At 37.4% G+C, this 23,738-nt stretch overlaps 1 protein-coding gene across 3 annotated transcripts in view; it reads right to left on the bottom strand.

Annotated features, from left to right (window-relative positions):
- COBLL1 (cordon-bleu WH2 repeat protein like 1) overlaps positions 1 to 23,738 on the bottom strand; it is a 90,004-nt gene that overhangs the window by 61,872 nt on the left and 4,394 nt on the right. The window contains exon 1 of one of the 3 annotated variants that reach the window (XM_030018213.2): positions 4,238 to 4,323. The exons of the other annotated variants lie outside the window; for them this stretch is intronic. The gene's annotated coding sequence lies outside the window, so the exon portion shown is untranslated. Of the gene's footprint in view, positions 1 to 4,237; positions 4,324 to 23,738 lie in introns of those variants that run through there. 3 annotated transcript variants of the gene reach the window in all.

Raw genomic sequence — 23,738 nt, 5'->3', positions numbered from 1 at the left:
TTCAAAAGAGGATATCTACTGCCAAGCCATCACGAAAGGTACATAATGTGGAAAACTTGACTTGTGACTGAAGTTGCATAGTTAAAAAGAGACAGTATCCAACTATTTAAAGGTTGTAATGCTAAAAACATCTTTTAAACTCCCAAACTTAACTTACGACAGAGAACCGTAGGGAAGGAGAATTTGGATTTTCTAACAAACACTTAATTTCTAACAAACACCTTATTAACAAACACATTATTATTATGACTATTCCATAAGATTCTAGAGCCCTCCCATTTCTTCACAATTTATTGAGACAACATTAAAGAGAAATGAAACAGTATTATCTTCCTTAACTAGCGGAAGCGGGAGCCACGAACAACAAAGACTTTCTGGAACATTAAATGTCACTATAGGATTCAACAATCAAATGTATCCAAAAACAAACAACTGAAAAAAACCCACAGTGTTTTTGGACATCTGAGAATTACAGCTCCAAACATAGTTACTGTGCTTCCTTAAATCACTCTCAGAGGCCTAGAAAGTTAATCAAAAAATGACAGGCAAAATAAAGCTCCCACAGTGATTTTCTTCTGGAAAATCCCATGCTTTAATGGAGAAACTTTCAGATCCAGTTTCACAAACAAGTCTTCATAATCATAGCCATTCCTTGACAGAATAGCCTGTACTTCGACGGATCTTTTTATGGCATTGTTGCTGTAAGGAATTTAGATGTAGCTGTAATAAGAAGTCGAACAAGTTTCTTGTTCTGAGTGTTTACATGTAGCATAATGCTGTTTTTAAAAACCTGTACCTCTGGTCAAGTTTAGTAACACTCACTCGTCTCCTCCCAAACCAAAAAGCTAAAAATAATTGCAATGTTTCAATGCTAAACAGTTTGTGAAGCAAGGACACCTTGTGTTTGCTTCATCCAGCACTCCCTCACTCCATTCTTTAGAACTGCATATCTGGTGGTGTTTTCTTAATCTTTTGAGTTCCTGTGCTTATCAAATGATAAATCAGAAAGAAAAAAAAAAAAAAAGGAAAAAAAAGAACAAAAGCAAACATTATACTACGGTTACAAACTTTGTCATGCAAGTTTCAGGTACTTCCTCAAAGTGAAGTAAACATGAGACAATGGAAAAATTACACAGTTAATCGCACTGGGATCAATACTAAAATTTGTAATGAAAAGCCCTCCCCTTTTTAATGATGACATCAAATAATTCAGATCAGAGTTTGTTTTACAGGAGCTGAAACTCATTTACAGAAGGGCCTTCATTCCAAAGGGGTAAGAAACCGTCTGGGGAGCAAAAGCCCACAATTGCAAAGATGGCACACGGGAAACAACATGCCTCAGGTTCCCTGCTAGCCATAAGACAGGAATGAGGAAGAAAAATACAGTGTTCTTTCGTACTTAACACGCACACACACAAGCTCCTTAATTCAGATAAGCACGTATCTTTGGAATCAGTATCATGGACAACTAAACTGGGAGTGTCCCACATTAACTTCTGGAAGGGGCGGCTAGTCATGTTTAGGGATTCTCTGTAGCATTCAAAACAAGGAAGCGCAAATCAATGAAGTTGAAAAAAAAAAAGAGAAGAAAATATGCCTTCCAAAATAGACATCATTCCAGATATACTAGAGATGGTATGGTACCATTAAGAAAAGTTAAAAATATCTCCAAAAAGATCAAACATAACAGGTTAGCATCCCGAAAGGGCTATTTGTGTCATTATGATTTAAAGAAAAAAAAAAAAAAAAAGAAAAAAAAAAGAAAAAATATGTTCAAGTTTGGTTTTGTCTGCTTCAAACCATAATTCTAGAGTAATATTCAGAAGTGCAAGTGGCCCAGTCATACTCAATCTCTATTACACATTATAGTATTGGGGAATTTACTGTTTTATTTTATTTTTACAAAATCTACAGTGTAGTCCTAGAAAAATGCTCCTGTCATGAGCTATCATGGCGGGGGGCGGCGGGGTGTGTATTTTACATAGCAAAAATTTACAAAACTCATGTTTCATCTTCCACCATTCTAATATTTTGCTGGAACGCCCACTTGAATGTAGAAACCTTCCTTGCACTACCTCAACAGTAGCTCATAGGCTCCTTGAAATTGCTACTAGATAAACCAGATATTCTAGAAACTAGTTACAACACCCTATATTGCATGGGTGTACAGCTCATCACACAGTACTACTATACCACTTGTGCAGACTGTCTCCTCTGTGCAATAGTACAAAACAGATGCTTAGCAAAATTTTGTACGTTAAAACCTCCCAAGTTCTTATAAGCTCTTCAGAGAGCAGGACTGTCAGCTTGATTTTCTACCTACTCAGAAAGGATTAAAAAAAGAGGTGATATAAGTATTCAAACATTTCTATTTGTGTGGAGCACAAATACTGAAATCCTATCGAATGAAAAAGCTTACAAAGAACAAAATGAATGAAAAGCAGGAGGAAAGAAGAAATGCCAACAGCAGAGCTTAAAGAAGCTGAGTTCTGCTGGAGGGGAAAAAAAAAAAAAAAAAAAAGGAGAAAAAGGAAAATATTTACTCATGCAGTAAGAGGCCTCTTATGCTATAGTAAGTTCACAAATGTTTCTAGGTGTCTCATCTTGATGTGCTGCTAAAAAAACATTACATTATTGTAGAGTGACATACCAGCCACAGAACATTTGGTCTGCTTAACCAATATTACCTACTTTTAAACATAGGCATAAAATACACCAAGTTTTTATGATTCAATGTTTTACTTTAGCCCTGTAAACATTGCAAGCTTTCAACAGAAAGGCAAACAGTTATGGTAGGTGGCTATTTCTGGCAAATTTTTTTTCTATCAAACATCAAACAGTCCAAGTTAGACAAAGCGTATCACAGAACTGAAGGAACAGCATGTATCAACACTGGGGTTTTTTTGTTTGGGTTTTCTGTTTTCTTTTGTTTTCCCCTTCCCCTTGTGGGCTGTTTGTAAAAACCAAAAAGCATCTTTTCATAAAGGTTCCTAAAGATAGAAAGTTTTATAGATAGGCTCATGTGACAATTTTTTAACTTTTATTTTAAAGAAAGATATAAATAAAAGTACCTATTAAAAAGATATGGAAGGGCATACAGCATGGTCATGAATTTCACTTTCACAACAGCAAGGACAGCTTTTTCTTTCCCAATGAAATAAAGTGCCATCACAGACACTAACAGGCTTTTATTCACAATGCTGAAGTCTTACCAGAACTTGAATCACACAGTATACAAGTTTTGAAATGTATTTTCTTAAAATAAAATTGCAGTCTTTTTGTGATCTAGGGTATGAAGTGATACATTTTGCTAGCCAAAATTCTAATACAGGAAGGACTCAAGCCAGGACCCGTGATACACAAGAATGTACACGCAAGTGTACGTTTCAATATTCTGTTTTCTGTTTTAAGAAAGAGTAATCAGAATTGTCCATGACTTACATTTGAGTCATTTGAAAAACATCCACTGAACAAAACCCAGGATCTAAAGTACAATGAACTTGTTCCTTCCATTGCAATTCATAGCAGCCTGAAGAGATTCTGCAATAACTGCCTTAAATCACAGACACTTTAGTTTACACATCCCCAATACTGCAGAAGCCTGATGTGTGGCAGAAAGAGCAAACGAGCTTCCTAAATAAAGACAAGTAACCGAAAACTTCTCTGTGACTTTCCCTCACATCCACTTCTTCTACCTTTGGTTGTTACTACCTGGAAATACAGGCTTCTGAAAACACGTATTTAACTGCAAATATGAAACCACTCAGAACTGTTTTACAAAAATAAAGTACAGTCTTGTAACTGTCTCTTTTTAAGCTATTTGTTAATCATTTTGCTTAGATACACATTGCATTTATATTAAACGTAATTAAAAAATTGCAACAGTTGTCAAAGAATGGAAATCCTTCTGCCAACACTGGAAAAAGAAAACTCTGCATTTTTAATTCTCACCATTTAAGACTTTCCAACTCCACATAACGAACAGTACAACCTACAGGTACAGACTGTAGTATCAGATACTTCTACTGCTGCCTTCAAGATTCTGTAAGAACTCAGACCCCACATTCACACACCTCTACTTACAGTTTACAAGCAAAATATGTGAATTTGGAAAAAGAAATATTCACTTTCTAGAAAAGGCCAAGTATAAATTCTGCAGTTAGGACACAAATGTGAATGTAAGCACCTGCTTATCAGAGAAAGCCTATACACCTTAAATACACAGCTTGATACTTACCACGCTCTCACATTTTACATTTCTATTACAGAAAAATACAAAGTCCTCAGTGAAGATGCTGAAGACCAGAGGTGCCTGAATAACACATGCCGAGGCTTTGCTAGCCCAGACTCGATTTGTCCCCTTAGTCACTCGTCCTGCCTCCGCACAGCATGAGTAGCTCTGGGGGAGGCAGCAAGTGCTCTGTGAAAGCGAGGAAGCTGAGGCAGCGCGATCAGGCCAACAGCAGAGCAATACAAGCGTGGAAAGTTCATTTCATTAAAATAAGTAACTACTTCTGGTAGCAAGAAAATACTGAAAGCACATACAAAGCATTACAATAAAAACTCTTACAACATTAAAAGCACCAATTTTAAACACTCAAAAGCGTAGCCAAACACCCTCCTTGGCCTAGGGAGTAGCAAGTCAGCTTTTGGTATATACTTTGGGGACAGGTGGTGGGCAGTGGCTGTAAGCAACCCAGGGAGCCACTGCTGCCACCTGCATTGAGCGATGATGTTAGTGCTGCCACCTGGGCAGAAGGGGCAAGGGAGTCTGGTCTGTGTTCCCTGCCAGAATGGCAGGAAGAAAATACCAATAGGTAAACCCCTGCCTTTCTTTCATCCAGAGATGCTAATAAAACTAAGCTGGCTGTGAGGAAGAAAACAGGTTATGCTCTCCAAGGCAGGTGAAGTGCCAAAAAGCTCCTTCCTATATGCTTGCTTGGTGTGAAATACCCCCAACATTGTATTACTTCCTATACGTGAAAACCACAGTCTTAAACCTGCAGGCACTTACCCCACCAAGATTTGAGTGACCCTTTAAAATGGTGCAAGGCAAAGCACAACATATCCCTCAAAGCATAATGCTGCTTTTAAGAACAAAGTCTCTCTGACATCCTTCAATTAAAGTCAACAAAAATTCAGATATTTTGAATGCAAAATAGTATCAACTATCTCTATAAGAAATGCTGTGTCTGCCTAGACAATCTAATTATAAAATGAAACCATCTTCCTAGAAAACTGACTATTACCTGGAAAAAAACTTCATGCATACATAGGATTGCTGGAACAGGTGAGACCAATTAGCACGCTCCATCAAGTTATTGCTGTGAATTGACACTTTTTTGCCTTCCAGTTCCAAGGTGATCTTTCCTTTTCAATGATGAAACCAGCCATTACTTAGTGATTTCACGCGGTACGTGAATGAACCAGTATTGCTCAGAAATCCTCTTTCTGGTTCTCCATCTAAGCAGGTTTCAGCAGGGACAAATAATGCCACCTCACAGAAATTCGGCGAAGAAATGTTCTGTACTATCCTGGTTAGACCAGGTCTGCAGTCAGGACTACAGACATTTTATAAGTTCACAAGTAATCTTCCCGCCAGGGATGCAGAAACAGAAGCTGGTTAGTTTAAGAGAAGCCATGAAAAACAAAGCCACAGGGTGGCACTGCAGGTAGGCTATATTTTGAAACTACTTGGCTTCTTTCTTTTCCAGACAAATCAGAGCATATCTAATCCCATCTTTATAAACCAGGAGACTGGTTCATTAGTTTTTCTTCAAGCATTGTATTGTCCAGCAACAAATATCCCTAGAATATAAATCACATCTTAGAAGAGGTACTCTACCGCAGAGGTATCGGGGCATTTTATAAATTCATTAAATGGTATTTAAGAGCGTAACACAAGAATGCTACTGTAAAGATACTCTAAGAATTGAGATGCATTTTGGGTTTGTCAGTTCATTTTGAAATAATTTAAGAAAAAGATCTTCATAAAGCATGTGCATTTTCATACCAAAGCTAAAGAATTTTCTTCATACCATGGCCTTTTATCAATGTTGAGGTGGCAAAAATCTCTAAACTGTTCTCTCCCCCTCTGAAAGGAAGGACAGTATTATCTTATGAGAAAGTGAATGAAAGTCTGTGGAAAAAGTCTTAATACTGCATTCAATACTGTCACATCCTTTTAAAACGTTTCCCTTCTCATGTATAAAAGAATCATCATTTCATCTGAAACAGAAGACTTAGTACAGCAATATTTCAAAGCTAGACTTAGGAGTCTATTTAATGTACTTCATTGGTTTCTTCTCCCCCAAATTTCACATCCCTGGCATTTGAGTTAAAAGCCAAAACATTTGCAAGAAAAGCTACTCTTATTCATTTAGTGAAGAAACTGATTTTCAAAGGAGATTTGGAGGTCATCCAGGATTGCAACAGTTACTTTCCACTTTATAAAACAAAAGGTTCCTTCAAGGTATAAACCTGATATTTCAGTAGATTCTAAACTGACAGATAATATATGACTATGCACGACCATTTTAGTCACCTGAAGTCCTAGATCATTTTAAGTTTTCAGGTTGAAAGTATGATCAGTAACAGTCTTCCTTGTCAATGTTTCTAGTAGTAAATGAAAAGAAGCAAAAAGTTCTATTTTAGTTCAGTTGCATCATATTATAAATTAGAACACCAGTTCATCTGCGGTCATTTTTCTTACCCCAGAGGACAAGAATTCTAAAAAAACAGAGTTTTATTCCCTCAGACAGAAGTTCAAGAGTGGATTGGTAATTGTTTCAACTGCCAAGTAACTGTAAACCATTCTTTCTGCTACAAGATTGCTCCTTGTATTTTTTAAACTGTTTGTATATGGAGATTATTTTGCTATTAGATAGCATGACATTAATATATTGGCAAGGAAATACAGCAACACAGCAGTGACTTTAACACCAAGGCAGATGATTATGTAATACTATTGATTTCCAAAGCTACACAAATTTGATTTGAGCATATTATTTACCTCTTTTGCTGACTCTTATACTAAAGCACTCTACATTCTAATAAACAGTTTCAGAACATGTGCCTGACAAATACTAAATTAACAAGTTAGTTACCTGGTAAAATAAACCGATTTTGGTACCAAAATCTCAGTGCTTGGAGTCAGTATTTCTTAAAAACCATATATTTAATAGAAAATTATTTAAGATCCCCCCAAAACCCCTACCAACCAACAACAAAACACAGAGGAAAATACTTATTACTGGAAAGACTTAGCTATAATTATTTTCTCTGTTTGGGTTTGGAGAGCAAGGGCTTCTGCTGAAGTGTTTGCTTGTAGACACTGAGTAACTGTAACTACAACACTTCATACAATAACTTCCCAGTTCATCAATTACATAAACTATAATGCTGTTTACATGTAACACAGCAAGGTCATGTGCTGATGCAACTAATGGAAGTGAGCTCCATTCATTCTAAATAGAATGAAGTATTTAAGCTAAAAATAGACACACTGGATGCAGTCTCGTAGTGCTTTGAATAGGTTTTCTGCTCCACCTCTGTTGCCACCTATACCATTATTAATGGAAAGCTAAACAGAACTGGACAAATTCGGGTAGGTACTTTGCTAATCAAGGCCATACCCTTAAAAGTATGGCCTCTGAGAAAGCCGTGTGTAATACGATATATTCAGGAACTAACTAGCATGTCTTCTGTTTGAGTTCTGTTTTCTTCCGCTTTTTAACTTCCTTACTTAAGGCAGAGAGGTGTTCAGAGTTAATTTGTACATATTTTGCACAGGTTTGAAATAACACCTCAGGACAGCACTAGGAAGCCTATGCAATTCAATTGCTAATTTTGCTTATCCTATTGCTAATAATCCAATTGCTAATCATAATTTCAAAACTAGCCAATGCATTAAGCTTCCATAGTTGGTCATTAGTAACTTGAGCAGCACTTGGTCTATGATATGCCATTACAGAACTTTTCAATTCTAGATGAGAGGTTACATACACACCCCACCAAGAAAAAAAAAAATTAAACGCTAAAATTTTACTCACAAAAAAAAAAAAAAAAATCAAATACCAAAGAAAGGATTCTGCCAACCCTAGTCCTGTCTCACCCACTGTAGAACAAACAAAAAAGTAATCTATGTTTTCACATCTTGGGTATCTGAGAACTTCATATCTATTTATTTATGCAGGTGACTAAATAGCTGCCTTCATTTTTCAAATATCCTTAAAACAAGCATTTGTTCAAGAACATAAAGAACAGAAGTTAAATGGCTGCATAGCTTTTGTCACTGCAATGCAAAACATTTATGTCCAATTCTTAACAACTGCAGTATCACACAATTGTACGCTCTTCCTCAAAAGTGCAATCAGTATGTAGCCCAAATTTCTATACAACCCAAAGGAATTGAGATATAAGAAATCACATTCTAAAAAGCACACAACTCCTAGTCAGTGCTGTGAGACATATTCTTACATTCCCATGGAAAGTCAACAGTACAAGGAGCCACGTGCTCCCTCGAGGCCACACACAACTGAACTGTTGGACAAAGAGCAAGTTCTGGTCCCCATCACTTGCACATACACATAGATCATGGGAATTCATTTTCTCTGGGTCACTTGGCTACACAGCTGTGCGTGTCATTTGTTTTTAGAACACAAATGTCTGCCTTTAAGTGAACGACAAATTACTGCATGATTAAAAAAAAAATCCAGAGAAGACAAAAATAGCTGTACTGCTAGTATGGTATGCTTGAGAGAATAAGCTAACAACATATGCAAAGCTCCTGTTTCACTGAACACTATGAGGGTATCTTACAAGTACAAATTTTGCCAAATTAAAAACTTCAGATGGGTGACTATTATAATCAGATCACTCCCAGAAGGAGTCCAAAAACCATGTTGCAGAAGCCCCATCACATTATGACATTCTTGTCTCTGTCTCTTGCTGACATATGACTACAACTTATGCTAACTTCCTGCATTTTTCTATGGGAAATAAATTTATTTTATCATCTACTTAAAAGAGAGATTAACAGCAGCTATCAAGATTACCTACTGGATCAAAAAGGTATTTCCACTCCTGGATTTCTACTCAGTTTTAAAATGTAGCCTGCATACATGAAGACTTCTTTAACAATTTCAGTAGAACTGGGGAGTGAATGTGCATGGAAAACAGATGTAGTCATGTAACTGCAGCTACCATAACACCTAAGTGGCTTTTTGTTGAAAGTGCTTGGACAGCCACACATTAGGTTTGTTAGACAAAGTTGGTCTAGTATTGGCTCAAATATACAGATAGGGATCAGGAGCTAGGCTATGGCTTTATTTGTCACTTCAGATATGTACAGAGGACCAAACAAGCTGTGGCTTACTGCTAGGAGACACCAGAATTCACCTGTCAGATTAGGGCTTACAGTAGGTAAAGACGGGGGAAACAGACTGCGTGACTCTGGGTGCCTTCACCCTCCTCCTCCTCTTCATAAGGTCCACCAACCTTTCACCATCTTCTATATCTAAGGATCAGCCACTAGCTACACAACCTCACTGGATCCCACTGCTAATCACGGTATGAATTACTAAGACCACACCTTCTAACTACTCGCCAACAGCCTGGCTGAATCTGCTTTCTAAACAAAAAAGAAAATTAACATGGCTAAATAATGGTTACATAATGGCTAAATAATAAAACATGTTGCACCAGTGCACTATTTCTGTGTGTGCAGTCACATGATTTCTCAAGCTCACCATAATTTTTAGCCTCATAATTCTATTTTCTGCATATTTCCTGACGTGAAACAACTGGGTTGAACGGGGGATACATCTGTCACAGTAACACTGAAGACTATGTGAAATATTTTTTTAGACTGTAAGTTTACGTATGATCCAGCAGCCTTTAAAAATATTCTACACCATTAGCTTTCTGGGGTCAAAGGTGGCTAATAAGAATACCAGGTGGCTATCAAAAGCAAAGAATCATAACAATGCCATAAGCTTCTGAGAAAATTGCAAGACAAATTTCACAGCTAGGCTGAGCTATCATCTCTCTGTCTTTTTACTGGTGTTTTTTAGTCCCAGTTACATGGCTGCATAACTTCATCACAGCTGACGCTAAGTGATGCAGCTAAGTGACTGGTGAAGGAAAAGACAGAAACATATCATCGTTTAGGTTGGAAAAGACCCATAAGATCATCGAGGCCAACTGTACACCTAACACTGCCAAGACCTCACCTTCTTCATTGGAGGGGTGAAACCGCTGCTTCAGTTTGTCCATTCCTGTTCATATTATTTTTTTTTTTTTTTAAATAAGAAAAAGAAGAAAGGAAATCGTCCCCACATGCTCATAGTGGGCAAACCCACAACATCCCACTGGGTAACACTGGCTAGAAGTCCCAACCTTCCATGCTTCTTAAGTGAGGGGGCTGGAAGTGAACAAGAACACAAACTTAAACTAGAAAGAACAATCTTTCTGCTCCTCTTGAGCTTACATGAAGCTCCATGCTGTGGTCAGTGACAGTTGTCACCAGATTCCTGAAGAAGTATATGTATATTGAGCACAGTGGTTTGTGTACTTGGAATTCAAGACACTTAGCTTTCTTTAGAAGCTGTGTTAAGGAAAGTGCGCAATCAGAATTAATTTAACGTTTGGCAGATTATTTCTACTGTTGGCAACTGCCAACAGCGACAACGTATACAACATTGTTACCTGAAAATATGCAGAACTTGTAAGATTAAGCTCTAGGAAACAAAGGAAAATGCTTGAACCCAGACACTGTCAGTGAGTATACATATAAAAGTATGTGTAAGCTTATGTAAATCAACATAACAAGTCAAGTGAGTAAACAGTGACTCCAGTAGTATTTAGAGTTAGATCCTTTCACTTGCAAAACATAGTCTTGCTTACATGCCACAAACAAATATGGATGGATGAATGGATTGCTTAATTTCATCAGCACAAAGACAGACAATTCCATATATTCACCCATACTAAGGCTTGGTATTGTTATGTCTGGTCTTCTAACCAGAATTTAAGATTAGTCTGAGTTAGTAGCAGGAGAGCCCAGTCTCAAGATGTACAGTAGAACTTGTTTATGATACTAGCCTGAAGTTTTCTGGCTTTTTTAAACATGTAAGTACATTGTAAAACTGAAGAGAGTAGAAACTGAAACAAGCTGGCTGTTTGCCAAGACAGAGCAGACCCTTTCCTACATTTTGGAAAAGGTACATACAAGCTTAGTTGCCAAAGGATCCAGCACCAGAGGCACTATGAAAAACATGCTCCTTATGTTTTTTTTTAATCTTTTTATTTATTTTTATTAATGATGACCTTTTCATGTCAAAACAGAAGTTTGATTAGTGAAAGAATTCATCAGAATTTATCAGCTCCCTGTGCTTAATTTCTTCTTGACTTAATTCCCAGGATATCAGTTATTTTTCTGTTAATTATAAAGTCAAAGAGGATCCCATGGAAGCAATAAGCAGCAGGAACTATATAAACAGAAGACCGGATCTTTATTGCAAATGTGTTTCCTGGAGGAAAGGAGTAAATCAGTGCAGATAACATAGTACAGAAGCAGGAAAAAAGTTAAAAAAAAAATAAAATAAGAATCACATGTTCTAAAACAATCTGTCCAAAAGATTTCTCACTGGAACATAAGTAGCTCTTCAAAACCAGTGCCTTGCTGAGGAATTTACATACTTGCCAAGGTTTAAGTTACTAATCAAAAGCAACAGCTATTTGCTCTGTGGACAAAAAGTTGCGATACTTGCTCAAAAATTTAACAAACAAACAAACCACAATCATTCTAGGGTACAATACAACCTGCACAGTGAGAACTGTCTGTGTGAGTGCGTGACTGACACAAGAACTCCAGAATACATCCCCCTTCATTAGAAGTTTTAAGAAAAATAATACTGGCAGTATAATTAAGAGGCCTTCAGAGTACTGGACCAGTTCAAATAATGCTTAATGCTTTTCAAATCCACCACTTAACAAGGTCACATCAGGGTAATTCCACAGCATGTCTCCTGATAACCACACTTCTGGCCTGTTAAAGAACACCATGCGTTTATATGAACAGCTAGAATTTATAATTTATCTTTAATGGCCACAGGGCATGACTACTTAAAAGTTATACGCATCTTCCAAAACTTTTGGTTTACCCTAAAACATTACCCACCCTCATTTGATGAACTGCTGCTACAGACACTAAGGCATCCCATAACTGGCAAATATGTTTTCAAATAAATTAGTTTCTGGCCCCAGAAAAGGTTCTCCCCCCAAAGAAATTACATATCTCTACATGTAATATGGTATACTCCCAAGTACATCCAATATAACTCAATCTGTACTACAGAACTCATTCTGTTTCAACAAAAAGACTTTACTCCTGGTTAATTCCTACAACTGTTTAGTACAGACAAGAAACAAATTCAAGATTTTGAGACTTCTTCCTCCTATCCCACCCCTGTGAAAAAGCAGAAAGAAGCAGATTAGTGAGACCATAATTCTTCAAAAATACATCCATTAATTGATACTGGCATACAGTTACATCCCAGTTTTAAATCTAGCTATTTCATTTTTAAATCTAAAGTTATTTTATCAGCATTTATGTTAAAAAATAATGGAAAGTGCTCCAAGAGGTATCCCCTGAGAGCATCTCACCTCCGGTACTTTTGAATGGATAGTTTTCTAGCGTACACAAATAATGTGGCAATGTAAGCATGATTTAGAAAATAGCTCAAACACCAGGAGTGTAGCTTGTTTAACCTAATACAACCAGTTCTCTCAACTGCAAAAATTTATAAGAGTAACGAGTAATGATCCAAAATAACAGCACTATTGCCCTTTAAAGAAGTTGCCATTTCAAATGTGCTACCATCTGAACAACAAGACTGAAATGTTTTTTGGAACATTATATTATAGACATATTTTTCCTTAGGGATTACGACGACTTGTTACATAAGCCTAAACAGCTCCTGCAACATCATTCTCTCACAGAACTTCAGTGAAATGTAGATAAGCAATGGTAAATAATAGAAAAGTCATTCTGAATATCAAAATTCAGGAAAACTATAAATTTTATAATTCAGCATAAAGTAAAATCAATATTAAAACAATATTAAGTTTATGCTGTAAAGCCTTCAAGAGTGAAGATTCTTTCATGAGCAATGCATATCTGCTTTCCCTTACAGGTCTGCGCAACTGACTCACCATCGCCGCCTTCTCACTTTCTTATCAGACTCTTCATTCCTCTACCGTGCAGGCATCAGCAGCATGGACTGGCTTCAAATCTGATTCATGGTCAGGAGTCTTACTGCAGGGAAGCTAACTCTGCACTTGAATACAAACACTAAGAGGCTGACAACATTGTACTAACCAGTGTGAACTGCTATGCTAAAATCGCTCTACCAAAATAGTTCTGGTTTTGAGGACTTATCCCAAAAATTTTTCTATAAAAACACATGTAATATTACAGGAACATCACTTTAACCTTTACCCACATACTTACTGTTGTTCCAGATTCAGCTCCTTCTGCCTAAGAGAAACTTACTTGTATTTCTTAAATAACAATCTAGGCTACCCTAGAGCATACTACAGATCTACCATGCGGGTTGGACAGATGATCTTCAAAGGTCCCTTCCAACCCAAACAATGCTATGCTTCTAGGATTTCCCTGAAGAGTAAACTGGTGAAAACCAAAAGCAGAAAAGTAATTTGACTTCCTTCCTAAGAGAGAAAGCATACTTGGATATAGTGCTTAGAGGCATAAAAACTATCAAATTAATTTTAAAAACAAAATTAAAGGCAACACCATTCTAGTTGGCATTGAGGAACAGTAGAACAGTACACTGAGTGGAATAGGGGCAGAGAAGCGCTTTAAAAGACCTTCTGAGAAGAAACAAAAAACTGCTTAAGCCTATCGAACCAAAATTTAAAGGGGCTATAAGTGAACTCTTAAAAAAAACCCAAAACAAAAAGTTAGGAGAAGGAAAGGTCAGACATCGGCAAGGGGAGAAAGCCACCTGGCCATTTCCAGATGACATGACTAAGTGGACACAACTTGAACTGGCAGGGTTTAACAGGCACTGGGGAAACAATCCACAACCCCCTCAGTAAACCACCTTTGACCTGAATATAGGAAAAGGGTTTTCTATTTGTATAATCCAAGGAACCATAAAGAGATAAAAATAACCACATTCTGTTTGTCCTATTGAATAGGGAATTAAAATAACTGGCAACATTTTGTTTTAAGTCATGAACTAGAGGTGGATTCACCAGGTCACAATTGGAAAAGGAGAACTGCCAGTCCTTGATAAGCATGGCAATTACCATTCTTTTATATACAGAACTACTCTAAGGGAGTACAGCTTCCTTACACAGCAATAATAGCATATCCTTTGATTTATACAGTAGTCCTCCAGCAATACAACCAACATCCTGTTTTCATCTCAAAGTACAGCTGGGCTGTCTACGGGCTTTATTTATCAGAGTTCCTATAACTGACTACTTTCTCATTATGAGAAACAGCACCCTCCAATTTAGCAGCATTTTGTCTTCCTGGTTCTTTCCTTCTGAAAATTCTAATATGGTACCTACCTAATCTATAGAGTATATAGATGTGTACTAAGTGCTCTGAAACAATGTGACTTAAGTTTATATATATTAACTAAAAAAAAAAAGTAACACACTTCTCCCACCCAGGAAGTCATGTAAAACATGAGGAAAATTCAGAGGAGAAGGATTTTCTTACTTTATGGCTTTCAGAAGAAAGGACAGAAATACTGCTTGAATGATCTAAGCTGTAAGATCTTATAAAGCCCTTAAAACACACACGCACAAATTCCTAAGATCTGAAACCATGTCTGTAAGTTCTCCCTGGATTTAGAAGTCTTCCCTGAATATAACAGACACTCTCTCTAAAATGCCTAAAAGAATATACGTATAAAAAATTTTGATTAGACACCTCTCAGATTGTCTTTAATAATTCTGTACCCTGTGTTATCACAAGTCAGAAATCCAGTATTTTCCACACTCCTACCCATGAAAGTAACCAGCCAAATAGCATTTTGAATGACTTACATGCTCATACTCTGTAACCATGCAGTAACTCATGAACATGCCATTCACATGTTGTCACGCTTTAGAAATAGAAAGACTAAGAGTGCTTAACTGTTAACCACTGTACTTGCTCACAACAGTTTTAGAAGAAAATGTTGCTTGTTGCATACATTAAATCACTAAAAATGAGGAATGTTTTGCTAGTTATATCTACAAGACATCCGCGTTTTTTACCAATTTATCTTCAAGCAAGTGGTAAGCACATGCCAGCAGGACGTCAGTGGAAACAAAAAGGCAATTACTAATACCAATATAGGGCAAAATTCTTTATTAGAAACTAATGACCCTGATTCAAGAGCACTAAAGAACCTTGGATTTGTCTACACTGGTCAAAAAAGGCCTGGGGTGGGGTGCATGGTGGGGGTCAAGAATCAGCAAAATTACCACCAATGCAGCTACAGCAATAGAAGCTTCAGTGACAAGGTGTATAGATCAGAACATCACCTAGACCAGAGCTTCTACTCTTGTGCTTAGTGGTAGGACTAGATCAGAGACAAGCTGGAGGTAGTTCATTTGCTAAACCCTCTCCAAAATTTGTTGTGATTTCCCCAAACTTAACTGCAGTACATCACTGTTTCACAGAATGTTGTAATAAAATTAAAGTTAACATGCTGAAAACCAGAGCAGTCAGTCAATCTGGAAAAAAAGTTCTTGTGCAGCTATTTACACAGATGATAAAAGCAGAACAAGACACAAACAAGGGAGTGCTAAAATTCAGCTGCAAACTCTGAAATTTAAAAGTTCACCCTCACTCTACAGAGTAAAACTCTAAGTGCCAGTAACCTAAATCCCATCGACCTCTCCTAAGTGCCACATTTTCTCTCTCCCAGTAAGAGCTGGGTTTCGAACACTGCCTAAAGGAGGAAATCCATGGAAAGAACTCTGGCTTCATATTGGAGAAGAGATTCAGGTTGTGGCTAATGGCAATCCAGCTGTTCTTTTGACACACATAAAACAATGACAACCAGAATTTTTGGAATTTTTATTACATGAATATAAAGTCACTACCATAGTGCTGCTAGCTTAATGCAAAAGGCTCTCTTTGGATCCAGAAATTCAAAGCTGACAGTTCAAAATCATCCCCAAACTGTGAATATAGGCAAGGAAGGAGGGCCTAAAGCAACAAAAGCCTTCCCTAACCTTAAAAAGAGAAAAAGAAATTACCTTTTGTGATTACAAACAGCTTATCACTGACTTCTTCTAACTGAAGAAAAGGACATAAACAGGCTGCAACAAACTTACTCCACCAGCAGCAAACCTACTTAGTTCAGAACAAGACACTGAAACTTCCTTTCACCTAGATTGTCCATAAGGGAGGGAGATAGTTATGCAATCTCTGTTAATTATACAACTACTATCAACAAAACCAAACGCAACAAAAAAAAAAAACCAAATGGGAGGGAAAACAGTGAATCTTCATATCCAGCACCAGATCTCTGAATAAATCGGTCTTTCTCATAGTCACCAAACCACTTCTTTCTCACTGCCACTTAAGTATTTAACTGAAAATATTTGTTAATCAAAGCCACAGATAAACACAATGGTACGTAATACTGGTACACCTATGTCAGTTTGGGGACGTGATTCACGTTTACTGATGGATCTCTTTTTACTGTCAGAAGCCAAGAATTTTTTAATGGGTTGAGCTTAATGACTGAATTTTTACGATTTCAACAAATGCTATGCCATGTTTAGCTACCCCTTCCTATCTTTGACAAAGTATCACATGCTCTTTCACAAGCAGACTAGAGATCTTTCTACCACGTTAAGCATTTATTCCCATGATACCAGAAACTGACTCAAGGAAACACTTACTCTCAGTGTATGACTGAGATGTGAAACGTGATGTGACAGGATGCGGGAAAGGCCAATAACTGTAGATAGAGTTTTCCAGTTCTCATTGGTTATTTATTTTATTTCTAAATGAAAGTTAAAACCTCATAATATGAGTACTTCTAATCTTGGAGCTTTTGTTTACATGTAACAGAAGAACTCTTTACATACTCAACCATTTTTCCTTTCTGAGAGTATGCTGTTGGCAGATGAACTGCACGCTTCTCAATTAATCAGGGTAGAATTTTGCAAGGGTATTTCTATCTTAAGTTGCTCAAGTTCTTCCAAGTGGCTCTGACAAACATTTGTTTACAAAAATAAATGATTCACTGGGCACTTGATTTCCTACTACAGATCTCTGCACCATGAATAGGAAGAGGCAGCATCAATTTGTCAAGAGTATAGACAGATTTCATTCAGGAAACATGAAAGAAAATCCAGTTGTTCTTCTCTAGTGCAGACTGCATGCAGGACATCTGTCTCTTCTGCAGAGGGGCAGAACTTTGACACCATACAGATCTTTCCATGAGACTACTCAGTCAGGGTACCAAGTAATTTTAAAATCTCCATCTACAGTCAACACGTATAAAATACTGCTTGGCATTGTATAGGATGAAATTTCAGCATTTATGTTATGTGTCATTATTTCCAAATATTCTCAATTCTACCATAAAAAACATTCTGGATTAAGTGCTAGAAAGCAGTCTTTAAAAGAAAAAAAAAAAAAAAAATCCCATAAACCCATTAGCTGGCAGGCTTTACATATTGCAGCTACAGAATCCAGGAAAATTTTTTGGTAAGTAAAAGCAGGGGAGGAAAAAAAAAAAAAAAAAAAAAAAGACAGAAGCCTATAAGCAGTATGTTAAGGAACACCATCAGAAAGAAAAAATAAGAACTGATCAACTTGTTTGAATATTTCTAAAACTATCATAGTAAAAAAACTCCATTTTTTTCCTAAAATAAATCATTGTCCATTTTAAGGTTTCAGTTAACACTTACAATTCACTGTGTTTCCGTCCTCCTCCTTTATTCATTTGAGATTTACAGATAAAGAGGCATTACAGCAGTGTATTTTGGGAGGAAGACTGGAAAGTTTGTAAGAATGTTTGGGCAGTGGAAATATGAGAACAGTCAAAGAAAGATACTTAGAAATAAGACAGAGATTCCAACAGTTCAGACAGTGATGTCAGATCCTCACTACTTTTCCAAAATAAGCTGCTTCAGATTCTGTCCAATCCCGCTCACTACTGCCAATCAGCTCTGAAGGAGTGCTTATAAAATGCTTTGGTTTTCCATACCTTCTAGATTTTCACCTTGCTTTTCTAGAAAAGTGAACAAGCATTGCCTGGCATGTTCAGACTATCTCAATGATACCTATGAGGGAGGGGGTAATATGTGCCCTACACTGCAGAAGAATAATCAAAACAAAACCCCAAAGTTACCTAGATTTCAAAATCCTCTGATCCCTGTACATATCACTTAGAAGAAAAACAGACCCCTCTCCCCACCCTCCCAAAAACCCAACCAATCAACCAAAAAGAAACAAAAGAGAAGCATTAAGGAGCTGAAGGAATAAGGACACATCTGACCCAGTTCCACCAGTTCATTTTCTACCACAAATGTCCTGATAACCTGTCATGCAGACATCAAATTAAATATATCTAATTTTGAGGAAGGACAGCACAGTATAAGTTGTAAGTAAACTCTGACTTAGTTGAAAGGAGAAAAATAAAAAAATAAATCCTATTTCATGTCTCTAGCTGTCACTGCTGCCTTAAGATCTCAGCTCCAAGTCCTGCAATGTCCAAGGCACTACTCAACCGTAGGTAAGTGAGCAGACTAGCACAGCAAGTGCAAAGACAGCCCATGACCCCTCTTTAAAGCGTGAATGTGAAGGGGCCTGGGAAGTCCTTCTCCCCATAAAATACTGTAGCAAAAATAGTCTCCATGCCCATGTAAGTACAAGGGAGCAAGATGCATTAAGCTAGGTAAAATGCGATACATAATATTTAAACACAAAGGCACATTTATAAAAAGAAGAATCTACAGTTTCAGGGTGAAGTCAGGGGAAGAGAAATCAGATACAGGTAGAATGGGTCACAGGAAAAAAAAAAAAAACAAAAAGAAAACCCCACAACAGATGGAAGGACCAAGCTGAAGGGCCAGGTTCTTTTTAAATCTCAAAATTTAAAAGAACACACAAAACCAGAATCCAAAACACTAAAGCAGAAGGAGTCTATGGAAGAGTTTAAGGATGGGGTCATACACTGCAAAATAGTTTAATGTAATAGGAGAAGGAATCTCCTCCCCTCATAAAGGAAGAAAAAAACCCCAAGTGTTGTCTTCAAGAGTATCTGCCACCAATAAAAGCAGATGGGGAAAGACCACTTTCACTTCCAAATGTTAAAAACCACAACAGTTACGGTGCCTTAGGAATTATTACAATTCTTCAAAGTTCCTAAGCATGATCTATGAGAAAGGCTTTTTGAAAAGAATTAGTAGTACACTGAAGTTTAAGATTCAGCAAAACAGGACTTTCTCCAAGTAGTGAGTATTTTAAAAACTGAATGAGGTAAAAATAGCTCAAGGAGGGCGCCAAGGATGGAATTAGTGAGGCTGCTTTGTAGTGTGGGTGGAAGGAAAGGATCAAAATTGCAGGCAAGGGGAAATGAGAGACCATGAATCAGAGACCAGCAGAGGATACAGAAAAGCTTATGTCTGGAGGCCTCATAGAGTAGATGAAGAAAGCAGTAACTCTTAAGAAATGAAAGTCTGTGAACATAGGGACAACTTTCAACACACAGCAGTACCTAATTTTGAGGAATTAAAGCTTCTGAATTAAAAAAAAAAAAAAAATTGTCAAAGCCCAGATTTCTGTCATGGCTTGAATTTCTCATTTTACACAAACTCATGAAAATCATCAGAAATTCCACCTACTACATGATCGTCATCAACTAACACCTTGTTTGTCTTGCAAACTAAAGAATTAAAAAAAACCATCCAACCATGCAAATAGTTTCTATGCTCTCAAAGCCAGAATGGTTTCATATTTAATTCTGCACAAGATGCACTTTTAATGAAAAGAGCAAAAGGTTTAAGTCCACAGCTACTAGTGAAAAAATATGTACTTCATTTTTGCCTGAAGGAGTTACAACCCAGCATGATGAGTTGTAAACATTTGTTTTCTCAACTTTGTTAATAACAGACATTTTGGCTCCTATTTTTTTTTCCAGATCCAGAGACGAAACATTGTTCCTCCCAAGTAAAAAAAATGCTTTCAACATTGCTGTCACAAGAACAGTTAAACAATAGATACCTCAGTAGATTGTCTTGCACCTGCAGTATTACATCCAGTTTTGTCAATGTAGTTTGACAGTACAGAAGAACTGTACCAGGTTTTACAAAAGTCAAGAGCAATACAATGATACTTAAACACATGATAAAATAGTAAATGACAAAACCCAAACTTGATGCACTATATTCTTCCCTATTGCCCTTCTAATCACCTTGATAGCTACACATGCAAAGCATCTGGGCAACAGTAACACAGTTTCCACTGCTACCCTACTGATGGTCCCATACCCTTGAACATTCTTACTTAACTCACTTTATTCAGCAAGGCTCGCAGCACAACAAACTGGGGGGTGGGGGGCAGGGTCGGTGACGGACACAACATTTTGTGAAAAGAACAGAAAAAGCAGTCCCTCCAGACAACTTTATCAATAATATGTTTGTATTCTAGGGACAACTGAAGAAGATGCTTATGCCTTTCCCACAGCAAAACATTTGAAATTTACCTGCTAAAAAACAGAGCCTTAGTTTTTGGAAGAAAATGCATCTGAAGGTCTGACATGAAAGCCAGGTAAAATACCAAAAGGGAAAATTAATTCCCAACAGAAAACCAAGGCCCATGAAAAAACCCAAGATTTTTAAAACAATAAATCAGTATTCAGGGATATGAAGTTGAAAAGGGGTTTGATTTTAAAGAAAAATATTTATGTGTCTAATGCTGTTATTTGAGATAGACTGGTGTGGGTTTTTTTTGGTTTGTTTGGTTTTTGTTTGTTTGTTTGTTTTTAATTAAGACAGTATCACTTTGTAGGAGAGATGTAGGGCAAAGAACAAAAACTGTACCATTGTTGGTATTTCAGAAAAATTCAAGCTCACAACATTTCTTGTTTAGGATAGAGCAATTGTTTGCATTGTTTGGGGAGGAAGAGAGGTTGGTTTGTTTGTCTATTTTTAAATAAGATTGATCTATGTTTTCCAAATCAAGTAGCTATATTTCCAGAACAGAAATAAAATTCAGAGAAGTGTGCAGAAAGGATTTTTAAAATACAGCTAAGAAAGGACAGCTTGGAAGCTATTTCTTCAATGAAAACCTCTGTAGAACTAAAGCTTCCAACAAAACCATGCTTTCTCACACAAGAAAGCTTATGCCTAGCTAAAAATATTCATGTGCTCTATTTTCTTTAACTGAAAATAGCAATCCTGACAACCCTAGTCTAGTAGCACAGTTGACATATATGCAAGCTCCCCAGGGAGACATTTCATACATAGATTAGGGATCAGTCCTCTAACCACCTACAGGGCTTTGATCATTCGCAATCACCAAAAGATACACATAAACGTACATGCCCCTTCTGAACATCCTAGCAAATAAAAAACAAATCCAGGAACTCTCAATTCTGTAAAGATTCCCATGGCATTCCACTTCTGACACATAAAAAAATGTTTCTTGAACTATGAAAAAAATGCACTTCTGTCCACTAGTCCATCACCATGCAGATTTTAAGTCAGAACGCATCTACTGGAACTCCAGTTAGTAAATGTTTAAGTTCACTTTCATACAGAGAGTTGCATTTTTAATTGTGGGACCTCACCTTAGGAGAGAGTTCAGGTGAAACCTCAAGTTTTCAATTGCTTGTTACAGCTCAAAACAGCAGGGGTGGTTTTCCCCCTTGAACTCTCCATTGTCGCATGCTGCACAGTCAGAGTTTCCTCTTCATTGTGCTAATGCTGGGCATGGCCACAGAACTCTACAGGAGTCTAAGAGCCAACATCTCAGCTTCTTGTCATCCTCTAATGCCCTGACGTCAACTCTCTGAGTTTCAGAACAGTACATAGTGACAGCAAATACAGTAAAGAGCAACTCTTTCTCAAACAGCAGGCAGCTATGTGAACTTAAGTCAGAGTAGCAGGTCAGCTGTTGGGGAAGCAAGTGACAGCCAGGTGAAAAGAAAAGAAAGCATGCAATCAGATCTGTTTTAACTTGCAAGCAGCCGTAAAAGAGAACACCTGGCATTCCTTGTATCCACTACAATTAAGAGAGCAGCTCATCATACCAACTTGTTAACTTCTAGAGAAAAAAACCCCACAACTTAGTTGAGCAGGCTAATGTTATTACAACTCCAATGGCTGGCTGGATAATTTGGCATCTGCTGCTCCCCAGCACACGTAAAACTACAACAGTGGCAGCTAAAACAACTGCAGTCAAGCTAGAAAAACTTGTATGCTTAGAAACTTTCTTCCAACCTACAGTCAAGAAAGTCAGAAGCAGTACTGGACTTCACAAAGGGAGACCTAGTTAGATATTGCCAGATTACAGGAGAAACCATTTACTTGTTACTTCAAAAAATTCCTAGTGAGTTCATTTCTCTGTCAGATGACAGGAATCCTGTAAAGATCTTCAGTTTCCACTGGAATCTAAGCTTTTGGTCCCCTACAAGGGGCTCAGCTCTTCTTCTACCCAACACAGATGCATCTACTCAATATAAACAGTGATCTTCAGGTTTACATAAACACTGCAATCTCCTTTAAAGTTCACAAAAAAAAAATAAATCCAGTAACAATAGAAAGAACCTATCCTAAGGTAGTGCTGAAACCCACCTTGTAGTCTCAAACACTTTTTCCCCCTCACATGCTTCTGATACCTCACTAACTATCTCTCACTTTTCCTTTTCACAGGATACCATCACACTTGGACAAAGCTTTGAAATAACTCTGCTGATTTCTCTATTTGTGTACTACCCTCCCACACATTTTTTCACCCTAGTATCCACATTCCTCAATCGCCTAATGTTTCCTTGATCTCATTCCCACAGCAACACACTCCAACAGTGAACGTTACCAGTGACTACTCTATAGGCACCCTGCTATGACTTCAGACTTGACAAAATTTGAGTAATCAAACCAGCTTTTAAATACAGCATTCAGTTCATGGCACCACCGTATCATGCAACTATTTGACATTGCCTTGGTTAAGGCAGATACATTAAAAAGAACAACATAATCACCTCAAGAAGTATTAAGTGTATGTTCAGAACTCAGCTGGCAAATTACACCCTGGAATGATGAGCATTCAAGTGGCTCCTGATGGGCATGCACCCACAAAGCAGCTAACTCCCCGTTTCAAACATCCAGCAAACTCTATGGTCACAAACTCTCAAAGTTCTTTCCATTTTGTTGTTGCTCAATTAGTTGATCTTCATCAGTCATGGGGCTGAGAAAAAATGAGCTAACTATTTATCTTGAAGTCCTCAGTCTAAGAGATAAAGCACATCTAAGATTGGACTACTTGCTATACCCATGCCAGCCTAACTTCTGACCCTAGATAGTGTTACCATTGAGTAGCACAAGCACAAAAGGACTTGCATTTCTTCATAAATACGTCTATACAATAATGTAGTATACAGAGCAATAGCAACAGCTAATTCATTGCAAGATAAATATGTAGTTTCAGCCCTGACCTAAATTTCACCAAACTGAGCAAATTCAGACAT

Source organism: Aquila chrysaetos, chromosome 6 (assembly GCF_900496995.4).
Source record: "Aquila chrysaetos chrysaetos chromosome 6, bAquChr1.4, whole genome shotgun sequence".
Classification (NCBI taxonomy): domain Eukaryota; kingdom Metazoa; phylum Chordata; class Aves; order Accipitriformes; family Accipitridae; genus Aquila; species Aquila chrysaetos.
Note: the sequence above shows the minus strand (reverse complement) of the source record. Positions and strands in the feature narration are given on the sequence as shown.